Genomic DNA, 14144 nt, shown 5'->3' on the forward strand with positions numbered 1-14144 from the left:
ATCTTGCAAAACAACAATCTTTTGGGTGAAAACATCCTAGTGCAATTACAGATAAAATGTTTGGAGAGAAATTGCCTGGGTCTGAATGATTGCACCCCCTTGAAGTGCAAAATGCATGCGTCTCTTGTGTAACTTTCGTTTAATAATTTGCCCTATTGTACATTCATCACCACGGAATTCATAGTCAGTCGAAAAAAAAGAGAGATGTGGTTCATTGTGTAAATATTCTGGTTATGTTATCTCTCTGAGTTATTGTCATTGACAGTCTGGTAGATGCTCTGATTCATGTGACCTTTTTTGTGCTATTTGTAAATCAATAATAAGTTAAAGGAATAGTTAACTTTCAAAATAAACTTTCACGATAATTTACTCACACCTATGACATCCAAGATTTGTATTTATTTGTTTCTTTAGTTGAAAAGAAATTAAGGTTTTTGATGAAAACATAAAAGTTTTTTTCTCCACATAGTGGACTTCAATGGACTCCAAACGGTTGATGGTCAAAATTACAGAACTATTCCTTTAATATACACTAGAACACCAATAATCAGTCTGATGCATGTTTGGGATCCATAGGAACACCAGTGGCACATCGGTTGACCATATTATTTTCATTGATTTAACCAATGCTTGGCTAAAATATTGTCATTTCAGTTGGAATTTATCAAATTTTAAACCAAACATGGGTCTGCTGTCTGTTTCTTTTGAATTTTAGATACTTAAAAAAAGTGAACTGGGAGTTCACAGTAACCTAGCCAAAAGCTTAAAGGCATAGTTCACCTAAAAATGAAACCTCTTTCATCGTTTACTCGCCCTCATTAGATTCCAAATCAGAATGACTTTTTTCTTCTACAGAAGATATTCTGAAGAATGTTGGTAACCAAACAACACTGGACCCCATTGACTTCCGTTACAGGGCCACAAAACTATGAGACATTTCTCAAAATATCTTCTCTTGTGCTCCACAGAAGAAAGGGTCACATACAAGTTTTGAACATGAAATGTTTATTGTAGGTAAACTATCCCTTTAAGATACCTCTTCATTCTCTTACTATTTCCATAACAACTCTCACATGTGAAAAGGTCTTTGCAATCACATACACGGATACTGAACAGAACGGTTGAGCTGATTTAAAACAAAGGCTGCCAGTCGGCAAAGAAGTCCAGCAATATGACGCAGCCTCAGAAGTACGCAGAGCTATTGTAAGAGAATAATTACATTTCATGAATAAGCGCTTGACTGCATACGGTGGGTGACAGCCCAGTCTTCATGCCATCTCTCACGTGCCGAACGCTGACAGAATGTCATTGTAATGTTTGCAAATTCCAGGCCGGCGCATTCTTCTCTCGGGTTTCATCACACGTGAATCTGCGCCGAATGGGAAAAAGGAAAAATGACTGACATCCTACATCTAATCTCACAGAATGTTTACTACATGAAAGCATTTTGCAGTAAGGGTCCACACAAAGAAAAAGGTGATGAGTGGTCGACAGGTGCTGAACTGCCCTCATAGCAAAATCTAGGCTGTAAAAGCGTAATGTGGTCAAGCTGTTTTGTTAGTGTGTCCTGGGCCACATTCACGCCTTCTATAAGAAAAACAGATGGTTTTATAATGACATGAAAATGGGTTGAACTGTTTCTTTAAAGCACATTAATATGAAATGTTGTTTTGCTGTAAAATAGCCAGAGCAGCGATGTTTATCTAAAACTTTGCTGTAATTTTGCCGCAGTTTTGCCAGTCGCTTACTGTAGATTTGATTTCTACTTAATATTTTCCTATTAGTACTGTTTTTAATTTGAGTTCAACTTTACTTTAATCAAAAGTAAAACACTTTGACTTTTGAGATTCAAAACGAGCAAGAAGAGAATGGTCTCATTACTGGCATTACAATATAAAAATGACATTCTTCCTGAGCATTTTTGTTTCGTTTTCTAGTAGAATATTGAAAACTTCATAAATTAGGATACATTTAGATAATAAGAAAAGTAAGCTAAGACATTTAGTCTTGTTTAATGAAAGAAAATATAAGAACTAGGTGAGTTAAATTGTAAATGAAATCTACAGCAAGCTACCGACAAACCTGCTGCAAAACTACAGCAAAGTTGTACAGTGTATACACAAGGCAATTATTAGACCAAGATGTGTTTTAAGCGTAAGACAACTTGTAAGATCCTGCAAACCAGGCCAAAGATCAAAACAGACGTGTTAATGCACGGGCCAGACAGAAGCGTATGCCTAGTGGGACGTGGGTGCAATCTTCCTCCAGCACGGTCTGACCGGGCCTGACAGCTTTCCTTTCTGAGAACATGCACGGAAAGATCCATTATGCATGAGAGGCCTGGGCAACGCCAGCCCTTCTGTTTTCTGACTGCACCTTTAAATAAATGTCCAGCCTCGAACAGCTTCACCTGAGAACAAACACTTTATTATGTAACACAGATGTGTAAAAACCATAAACTGTATAAAATATGGATGTAGTGTCCTCGACGTCACCCGTACGTTTCTGAAGAGTAAAAATGAAGCCTAAAGTAGGTGGAGCCGGTCATCGCCATCTTGGCATCGCGGTTCACTCCCAGATAATCGAAAATGGGCAAAGAGGCAGGACATGGTTGGAGCTGACGTGCATGGTTGCTGAAATAAACAACGCCCGCCAAGCCCGACGTATTGCCGGTTGACATTTAAACGTTTAAAGCGGATTACAGCTTACTCTTGAAGTAAATTACCTGAAACTACACAAAAAATGTGCATGTGACTGCTAAATGGACAACGGTCACTCAATAAGGAAACCCCTTAATTATTCAGAATTTGAAGGCTTAATATAATCTAAACGGATGAGTTATAAAACATTTCACCCCCCTCACAGTTCTCATGAAGGGCAAAATTACCTATTAAGACCAAAATATTTTTTGTACCAGGCTGTAAACATGTTTGTTTTGTGCTGTAAAGTGGGCCACTTTAACATGGGGCTCAATGAGATTCTGCTCTGTTTTGGAGCCAGCGTCTAGAGTCCAGTCGATGAATTGCAGTTTTAATCACTTCTGTGTTGGTTTCACGAGAGAGAGCGGAAGATTGCCGCTTTGATAAAATCATATGTTTCTGTCTTGTTCGATTTAAATCCCATATATTAAAATGCTATTGAACATGAAACAAAAAAATGTTATCAAAGGCCCTCGATGATAAAGTTGGTAACCACAAGCGCCACACATGAGACCAGACCGCAAAAATGGAATTTGGACAAATAAGAGGCCAATGTACTCCATCCAGGGTGTATCCTGCCTTGATGCCCGATGACTCCTGAGATAGGCGCAGGCTCCCCGTGACCCGAAGTAGTTCGGATAAGCGGTAGAAAATGGAATGGAATGGAAAGAGGCCAATGTGACGTCTATGTATGTCTGTGGTCCATTATAACTAAAAAATGCTGTTGTTTAGCAGTCATCGTTCAGAAAATAATTCACAGCACCTCCTACTGTTTGGTTCCTATAGCCACCCTCATATTGCAGAAACACATTCCTGTCTCACAGAATTGAACCATAAGTTGTACAAAGACAACCAGAGGAAGTTTTGCAGAAATTAAAAGGTGTAAATTGACCGAGTGCATCTCATTTTGACAGAGATATTTCAGTACGACACGGAAGTTGTCATCCCATGTCAACATAATGATACGCTCTGAAGTCTCGATTGCTAGCTGTCCAACTGCACAATACTTGATTTTCTACTGACATACTCAAGATGTGATTATAAACGCACCCCTTCAGTGACAGATCTATTCTCAGACTCATCAAAGTTTCCTATGATGTCAGTGAACAGCTTTTTAAGTACACAAAGTTGAAAGGTGTGAACGTATCAGCTGCCCCTGTAAAAGATTTCTACATTGAGTTGAACTGGTAGCTGCGATTTCACTTTAAAAACAAATTCCCCAGCATTTCTGTGTTAACATTGCACACGCTAAGGTGACATTTGATCGGATGCTATACTTGCGTTTTTTTGTAAACATTTAGTCATTTAAACCCTTTACAACAATAGGAATATGATCAAAAAGTCCACATGCTTAAAGGGATAGTTTTCCCCAAAATGAAATTTCTTCCATGATTTACACAACCTCAAGTCATTCCAAACCTTTATGACTTTCTTTATTCTGCAGAACACAAAAGAAAATATTTGAAGACACGGGTGCCACCACAACATTGGACCCCATTGACTTCCATTGTAAGGGTACAAAACCACTTAAACATTTCTATAAATATCTTTTTTTTGTGTTCCATTTTTGTGTGACCTATATCTTTAGGCAATCATGACCTCAGCGTACAATTGACATTTGTCCTTCATTTTTATAGGAATGAAACCCAGCACATGATTTTACAATGTCAAAATCTACAACATGCGTTCCAGAACAATCCCATGACAAACAATCGTGACATGGAGTTTATATATCAGTGCTCATGGATTGGAATTACTGACATTTCGCTGCTCTTTAAAACGCAGCGGTGGGTGAGAAGCCCGGTCGTAGAGAACTTATGAAGTGTTGGAAGACATTTATCTATAAGTCAGTGATATGAGGCAACCTGTCAAAACCTCGATGGCAAAGCGCACCGCCTGACGCATAAACACCCTCGCTGACTCCACGCAGACAGTCCTTTTGTGCGATCAATGCCAGCCGGAGGCATTTTAGAAATCCCTGATAACAAACACACCTCCGTTTCCCTTTTTATTCCAACCTGTACCTGTCAATAGAAAATTTGTCTGTTGCCTAACCAGTTGAAAATGCGATTCTGTTATTGACCTCGCTGTCTACTTTCATGTGCGCGAAAGTGACTGCTATCATGATGGGAACCTTTAATGAAATGGCTATGGCTATTAGAATTCGCTTTGAAGAGACACACTGCATAATCAGTTGTAAAAGGTCTGTCCATCAAAATAAAGATGTTTCAGTCCAAATGCTAATTTATTAATATTTAAAAACAAAATATTCATTTGATAAAAATAAAAAGCACTAAGGGTCTAAAATGTAGATCATTTAAAGCAAAGCATTATAAAGGCATACCGTCTATAATAATAGTATTATTAATAATAATATTTTTTTAACAGACAAAAAAGACAATCTTACACTGCAAAATCATTTCTAAAAGAGGCCCACTGATCAAAGTTAAAAAGTTTATTAGTAATAATAATATTATTATTATTTTAAGGGTGACTATGGGTCTTAAAATACATTTTCAACAGACAAGCTTTTTAATCTTAATAATTTCTTAAAGATGCATCAATCAAATGATGAATTTTAAGTCCATTGAAATATGCTAATTAATCAATTGATTGATATAAAAATTTAATTCATATTTCATTTAAAATAATTTAGTGTCCCAAATGAAGATTTAAAGAATTTAAAGAAAAGCTTATATGTAGCTTATTATTTAATATGCGTTTTCTCTTTATTTACTGATGTGACTTGCTGCACAATTTTGTGTCTAGAAAGAGTTGATCCCCAATACTTGGTATCTATAGTGATCACAAACACGACAATATGTTTCCAGTGCTCAGGCCATAAGAAAGACTTTAATTTTCTCTATAGAGGACAGCCTGATTCATGCTGCCTCAAGGAGCAATAACTCAGAGATTTATCCCTACTAACACAGTTGCAAATGGGACAGCCAAGAGAAGTTGATGATATACTGTTACTGCCAGACAGCCAATGCTGTTAACACCCAAACAAAGACAAATCGAACAAAAAAATAGTCAGCCTGTTAACATCTATATTTCTACAAGCGTGTCCACTGGGATTTGTGGATTAGATAAACATTATCTATAGAAATTAGTCTCTTTAAACACAAAGACAAACATGGACATATGTTTCAGTAGGGGGGTCGTGTGGGTGGTAGAATGTTTTTTTCTTTGTTTGTTAAATCTCTAGCGGACCAAACTTTAAAATAACTCAAATAGGTGCAAAAGAAAACGTGTGTTTGAAGGTATAAAGCAGATGCATCCAATATCACATTTTACAAGTTCCACTTGTGCCAGCCAACCCCGACATAAACTACATGTTCAGACAGAAGCTATAATTACTCATTTTATACTTCATGTGACGACCAATCTCACACTTAAAAACACTCTCAGACAGGTGGGATCATTTACCACAAACTTTAGATTTGATCAAATTAGAAATGGTTATTACATTTTTTATAAAATTTCACAAGACGACCTGATCTAAACAATCTGTCAAAACATTTAGGAGCTGTTTTTGAGATATGACCTACCTCTATTAGGAATAGAGGTGCATCTTGACTTCATACAGGGTTGAGTTTTCTGTTCATGGTACAATGAATCACTGAAGAAACTGATGATGTGGACCGTGTCCAGAAATATAACTGTATCCCCTCATTTGCAACATGATATGACATCAAACAGGTGTTCCACTTGTGCAGAAATCATAGTCTAACATGGTTCTCAAACTGGGGGCCCCTAGATGGATCCGGGGGCACAGATTTTGTGGCATTTTATGAAAAACTGAAATGTATTAAAAAAAAATTCAATCAAACACCAGAAAAATAAGACCGCCAACCAAAAGAATTGATGTTCTCGGGTTAAATTAATTTGATTTTGGCTTAATTCAAATACTTAGTTTAAGATTTTAAGTCTTTATTCAAGGGGACGCAAAGCAATGCATTCTACAAAAAGGGATCCTCGCAATCAATGTTGGGTAATTGGTTACTGTAATTTAGTTACTTTCCCCTTGAAAAAGTAAAGTAAGGGATTACTCTTATTTGTTCCTGTAATTTAATTACAGTTACTTCTGATGTACTTAAACTTAATATTTGTATATATTCAATGGTGGAAATGACATCAAAATTATAACTTTAAAATGTATAATTGAATGCATCCTTCTCACATTTGTAATACTTTGGTCAGTTAATAAGAATAATTTATGTTGTTATTTATCATTTATTTGAATGAATTAAATAAGCCATTTCATGTCATTCCTTGAATCACTTCTAATCAAGGTTGATATGATATAGAAAGTAATTAGTAATAAGTAATTAAATACTTTTTGGAGAGAGTCATTTGTACAGTAATCTAATTACAATATTGAATATGTAATTAGTAACTAGTAATTAATTACTTTTTCAGTGTAACTTACCAAACACTACTCGCAAACAAAAAACTTTGAGAACCACTGGTCTTATGTACTGTGTGTTATGTCTATCACATAGCTAAACTAATCTGGCAATACATTCAATTATAAAGTATTTATTTTATTCCAATTTATTCCTTTTGTAAAAATGTCAAGGAGTAGATTGTAATTCCCCTCTTCTTTTCAACCCAGAAGCAGAGCTAAAACTTCACATTTATCGATGCATATGCTTAAGCAGTTTGTACTGCAATCCATGAAGATCCAGAAATACAGCAAACATTAAAATTCTGTAGCAGCCAGGCTTGATGTAGCAGGCAGAACTGACAGAGGAAGGAATGGGTATACCTTATTCAAATTCCCTGTTCGCTTTCTCTCCTCTCTACAGTCATCATCTGACAGTGAAGATAATCACTCTGAGGGGAAAAGTAGTAGGCTTGTTGAATGAAATAGCGTGACACAAAGTTCCTGTCTCATGTTGATTAACAGGCTGCACGACTGAGCCGGTACAAAGCTATTATTTCTATCATTTTGATGTCAGGTTCCATTCTAGTAGAATCTGCTGATCTGTTATGAGCCTAGAGTTTGAGAATATGTGTGTCTACATGTGTGCCTCTTCGGTTAGGGCCAAGTGCTTAAATATGTCCTATCCAATTTTGTAAAATGTCAAAAAACTAAGTTGTGAGGACGTTTTGTCACGATCTGTTCTGTGTTCCTCTGTTATTTTGGACTTTTAGGTGACTTCCTGTTTGCGTACCATGTTTGTAGTTTTTGTGTTAATTGGTGTCCACAGGTGTTTCTTGTTTCCTTGCTATCCCAGTGTATTTAAGACAAATTCTGCGTCCCAATTCGCCTACTTATAGTATGTCCTTAAAGTATGTACTGTTTTTGCTTTGGAGAAGTATATATATTTTAGTGCTTAGCAAAACTGTTTGCTGTTTTTCACATTTTCAATTGTTCCCGGAAGTTACTAGAAATGCATGGAGCTGCGACTAAACAGACCAAATGAGGTCAATGTCAAACTCATTTAAAAATAAAAGCCATTTAATGAATAAAAAAATTGAAGAAATAAAGTATTTTAAGAGGAAACATTACTTCCTGGAACTATCTGAAGGCTCCATGAATCACGTGACGCTCCTGCGTTTTTGACTTCCGGTGGCAGAACTCTCTCTCAATGGCTGTGGGACATACTACGCAAAACGGAAGTGGACGTTGCTCCCTTGACGACACTGTTGTCCTTAACTGTCACGGACATCAAAATACAGTTTCCTTGCATTTAAGTATTTATTCATTTATTATTTTGTATGTAATGTATCCTGTATGCTTCCATTTATAAATTTAGCCAATTAATCGTGGAGGAAACGAGGAGGCATAATGTGAAGCACCCTAGGGATTTATACACTTTATACACACAAGGAGACACCTGGGGAAACTAATTAACACCAAAAACTACAAAAAACATTCAAAAGACTACAAACATGGTACGCAAACAGGAAGTAACCTAAAAGTCCACAACAATCGGGGAAACACAGACAGGGATCATGACACACTTAAAGTTTTGAATTGGCCCGATCATGTTTTGCTGTGAATTTATTCAAAGCTCAACAGGTTTCTGTAGGGGTTTGTTTTTTAACCAAGGGGTTAGGATACAAAATATATTTTTTATGTAAAAGACATAACAGACCCTATCTTCAAAACTCTCTCTCCTTGTGTTTTAGTTTCAGCTACTTTATAGGGATTAAACTGTGCTCACAATGTGGAAACCCATGACATTTGCTCCATCGTGTTTAACCGTTCCTGCAACTCAAACACATCAATAAACATTAAACAGTGTCTTGGGGTTAGATTTAGGATCAGGGTTGAGAGAAATGGTCATTAGCTCTGTTTAAAAAACAACAGAGTTGAAGTCTCCGTTATGATGGAAATATCAGGCACGTGTGAGAGAAATAATTGGAGACATTGATCTTTACATATTGTTTAATCAAAGCCAGCACAGAAACAATTTAAAATAAAAACTAAAGCCATAAACTATAAGCCTAGAAGAACCATAAACTATAAGAAGAACAATAAGAGCAGTACAATCAATACAAGAGGAAGTAGGACCTTTTAGAATAAGCGTTTATATTTATGCTTTTATGGTTATGCAAATAAAAATAATTGTCTTATTTTTCATAGCAGGATTTTTGGAACAACGTTAGGCGTCCTGCTGCATTCAACATCAGTTTTTGGTAAACAAATACAGCAGGTCACAATGTTGAAAATAAAAGTCAACCCTTTATGTTTGCTATTATAAACTGCTTTTAAAGAGTTTTCCTGGAAACGAGTGTGGCAGCGTTACATCGTTTCATCACAGATAATTTGCGCCCTAGAAAAATACATGTATTTTGAGCACAGTGTGAATAAGTGGCAAAAGATCGACATGAGCTGATATGCAAACTAGCCAAAATGAAGGAAACTGCTTTTAATGTTGGCATAAAAGCCCAGAGCAACATCAAGTCTATTTGGAGCTTGTTCTTTGATTTGGAGCCCACTTTGAAAAGGTAAAGAGCAATTAATTGCACATTACAGTACAAAGCACTGATAAAAATAGACTCTTTTACCCAACGTTCACACACGCGCACACACATTTCCAGACATGCGTACACAAATAAAGCACCCGGTCCAACAGAAGTACAGAGAGGAAAGAGAAGACAGGAGGAGAGTGCAGGTGGACACCTCTTATGTGGACTCCCTTTTCGACGGGAAGATGGAAAGAGATCACAGCGGTGAACACAGATCTCTGAAAGACAATCACAGAAAAGGTCAGAAATCACAAAGCTTTTTTACACCATCATACGGGAGAGAGATATGCCACCCCACCTGTGCCCAATCGAGACCACAAACTGGCAAGAGAGACACATTTTTGGGAAGAAATTTGTGCATTAGGTTTTGTGAAATAAAATACGATTTACTATTAAGGAGCCAGTTAGTTAACCTCTATATGTATTTAAAGATTCAATGTGTATTTTTTTGGATGATCTATTGAAAGAAATGCAATATAATTACATAACTATGTCTTCAGAGGTGTATATTGAAGCGTTATATTTTTTACCTTAGAATGAGCTGTTTCAATCTACTTACATGGAATTCGGCATGTTGTTTCTAGAGTAGCCCTAAACAGACAAACTGCTATATATGTTTCGTGTATGTATATAGCATGTTTCGTGAATACGTTATCGCCTTCGGTAAAGAAGCAAAACGTGATGACATTTTGATCCTGTGTCAGCCACCATAGAGCTTCGAAAGATGCTGGTTGGAATTTGCAACCTCACCGCTAGATGGCGCTACATTTCATTCATTGGAGCTTTGATAGAAAATATATCTACATATTGGAACTTTTTCCAATATGAATTGAGATTTTAACAACGCAATAATATAATTCTATCATTTAAAAAGTAATTGAGTCACAGTTTGCCAGACATACCATAATTATCTGGTATTTGTACCATAATTTTGACCTCTGTACGATCAATAATGAAAAAAATCCCATAAAGTCCAATAATTTCAGAATTTTGATGGCTACAATATGCAATGATCAAGCTGTGGTTCCTACATCTGGCGTGATGACTGTAAGAAGAACATGAACGTGCAGTTTAAGCATGCGCTAAGACTTCTCTGCAAATCATCGTGGAAATGACTATATCTCACTAGCACTCACGAGCGTTCCCACACACCAGTTAAATGTAATATAAAATATAAAATGATTTGTTTGACTCGTGTATGATCATTTTTTTCCAAATGCGATAGTTGTGAGCTTCTGGTACGATAGTTAAACATTTCCAATCTGGCAACACTGTTGAGTTATCAGCGCTGGATGGGTTGAGTTGGGTCACAGTTTTGTTTACGAGTCAGCTTCAACAATGTCTTTGTAAACTAAAAGAAAACATTTCACATAACATTGGCAAATCCAGTTATTGGAACAAACAAGTAAACACTGGTCCCATGATCCAGATCTCCACACCAAAAACATCAAACTGGACTGGAAGCAAGTTTTACTCTTTATTCTGGAATTGTCCTGAGGTTTGGAGGTAATTTATGGTTGGTAGTCAGAGTTAAAGTTTTAATTAAGTGCTGGCCTGAGTCTGGAACAGAAGTGCTTCATTAATCACAAAACCAGAGAATCCATAAAAGACCATAGCTCATCACTTTCATCTGAAATGATCCTTTTTCACTGCACAAACAAGAAACTTTTTAGTAAATGAGAGTTAGGAAGGCATTTTTCGTTGTCATTGGACGCTGCTTAGTATCATGGGCCGTGAGGAATAGAATGAATAGTGAATGTCACATCCCCTGAAAAACAAAATGATGATTGACATTTAACAATGATATTCCATTGATGCACGCAAAAACCTGTAGAAGAATATAACAACTTTAAAAATGTATAACTGCTGTTATAACAAAATCCTGAATAAATTTGATCTATATATATTTTATCATTTTTAAATGTCGCCACATTTCGTCTAAAATTAGCAAAAATGTACTTTTGGCAATTTATCAGACAGCATCTTGAGGTCTTAACCCGAAATGTTTTTTAAAAAGGAATTCCCTTCCATTCTGGGATCTTATTAGCTGCTTTATCTGTATTATCTTGTAAAGGTCATTTATTTTAAAAACATTATTTTATATATTTTTTGGCACAATATTTCCCATTATGTCATTTAGGAAACATGTATATGTATATGTATATGTTTAAATTATTTTTATAAATTATTAAATAATTAAAATAAATCTGCACTGTACATCCTTTTCATGTTTTAGATGTTAACGATTTACCAAAACAAGTTTAGCATACATTTATTTACAGTATGTTTTTGTATAAAGCATCTTTCCTAAATTAGAATTATGGAGAAAAATAGAATTGTGCCAATATTTTTGTTTCTTTCAATATGAAATTAAAATTGTATACAAATATTTTTAAAATGCATGCCTTTCACAAGATAGTGAAGATAAAGCAGCCAATCCCAGATCCCAGAATAATCATTACATTATATTCTGGATACTGTATGTGCTGTTAGCATCTCTTTGAATATGTACGTTTTTACAAGGGCTATAGACACAAATGCCACACTGGCATACACGGAAATAACATGTCTTGACAACACAGTGGGCTAACCTTTGACCTATTAGTTCTGACTCATAATATGATCTTAAATCCATAACACGTGACACCCCCATCTGCAGAAATGCTCCATCTGTGCAGTAAAATGTGAACATCTCAACTGACCGAAACAAATGAATCAGCATTTACGTAACCTGGAGAGATCCGGCAGCCTCTGTCCTCATGCACCCTGTTCTCTTGCCTACCACTGCTAAACACTTCATTCCTTTTACACTCTCTGCACCATTCCCATAATTTACACTCCTTCAAAGCATCACGTTACCCACAATTCTCACAGTTTTTTCTTCCAGACGTGCTTATTTCACCTGCCGTGCCTAAGATTTCCCGGTCACGTCACCGGGGTCTGAACAGTAAGTTTGATCTGAAATGACCTGTCTGTGTCTGTCTGTCTCTCTGAGGCTGATCTGAGCGCAACGCTGACACGCGGAGGGAATCAGAGCCGCACAATGAAATAAAAGTAAAGGGCTCGGCAGCCTTTTGATGTGTTTCTTACCTGCTATAATCTTCCGACCCATGCCGGGCCGCTTCTCATCCACATATGTGCACACATACAGAACTGCACACAAAGGCAAAACAACAAAAAGGATGCAAGGACTGAGAGATTTAGTAAACATGGCCAATGAAAGGGACTAAAAAGAATTGAGAGTATAATGGGATTACACATAAAAAGTGGGATGCAGAAACAATGTGAACTGCCAAATAAAATTGCTTGCATTTTTTCTCTTTAGAAAAAGTTGAAATACCTGAACAAAAGAGTTCACGTGGTTTGATGCGAAACAGAACTCATTTCACTTGATAAACTTGTACCTGTAGTTGAATACTTGAACACTACTGCAAATATAACCTACAGATAAAGAGAGATTTACATGTCTGTCTGTGTGGAAGGTAAGGATTTTTCACTATAGACCACTTCTCAAGATGTAAATAATGGTCCAGAAGAATGACATTTTATATTTTATTATTATTATTCTACATTCTGTTATAAATGTTCAGCTGGTTCCATTTGGGTAAACATATGTGTAGCATTAAAAAAAGAAAGAGGAAGTTGTTCTGGACTGACGTTGGACCACTTTTATTTTCATTTTACGAAGTGGTCTCTACAAGTTTTTAGCTCAATTTAATTTACAAAATGAATCACTTAAATCTACAATATTTAATGTCACATAAATATTTGTTTTCATAATTGTAACTGTCACATGCTGCAATTCACAATATTGTTTCAAAAACAGCCAGATATGCGACTAAATGTCTCGTATGAATTCCTGTAACATCAACGAAAAAAATGCCAGATGACATTCTGCCAAAAAGAAGATTAGTTTTTAATGATCGTGGGAATTAGAAAAAAAATGAGAGAGTTAAAAAAATTAATACAAATATTAGAAAAACAATAGCGTAAAAATTTATACATATATACGATTATTTTTTAAATACATATACATACATACATACGTGCATATATAAAGTGAGAGATCGAGATAACGTGACTGTCTATGATGTCGTCTGCCAACAAAAAGCCCTTAAGAGTTGTTCATGAGCCACTGTGTGGGAATCTTGGCTGAGCGAGATGACAAAACTGAGAGAGAGAGAGAGAGAGAGAGAGAGAGAGAGAGAGAGGATGAGCGAGAGGGCTGGTAAAGGAGTAAAAGGATGGGGCAGAGGGATGAAAGGATGAGTGGTTGAGAAGGAAGGAGCACCTGCTTTGAAATGACACAGATCACAGGGCAAACTCCACCCAGGCTGTCTCTCCAGCCAAGCATCTAGCTCCGCTGGCCACGTCCACATCAAAGGCTGCTTCACAGCCACCGCGGGGAGGATCTCCCCCAGTCACCCAAGCGTCTGTCTCTGTGTGCATGCCAGCTATAAA

The 14144-nt window shown here is 36.5% G+C and overlaps 1 protein-coding gene across 2 annotated transcripts in view; it reads right to left on the reverse strand.

Annotated features, from left to right (window-relative positions):
• Positions 1-1190: 1190 nt before the first annotated feature.
• Positions 1191-14144, reverse strand: part of tsnare1 (T-SNARE Domain Containing 1) — a 107624-nt gene continuing 94670 nt past the window's right edge. The window contains exon 12 of one of the 2 annotated variants that reach the window (XM_056762683.1): positions 1191-1369. The gene's annotated coding sequence lies outside the window, so the exon portion shown is untranslated. Of the gene's footprint in view, positions 1370-9115; positions 9902-14144 lie in introns of those variants that run through there. The other variant, XM_056762682.1, reaches the window with a different exon arrangement.

The sequence above is a fragment of the Triplophysa dalaica genome, chromosome 12 (assembly GCF_015846415.1).
Source record: "Triplophysa dalaica isolate WHDGS20190420 chromosome 12, ASM1584641v1, whole genome shotgun sequence".
Lineage (NCBI taxonomy): Eukaryota > Metazoa > Chordata > Actinopteri > Cypriniformes > Nemacheilidae > Triplophysa > Triplophysa dalaica.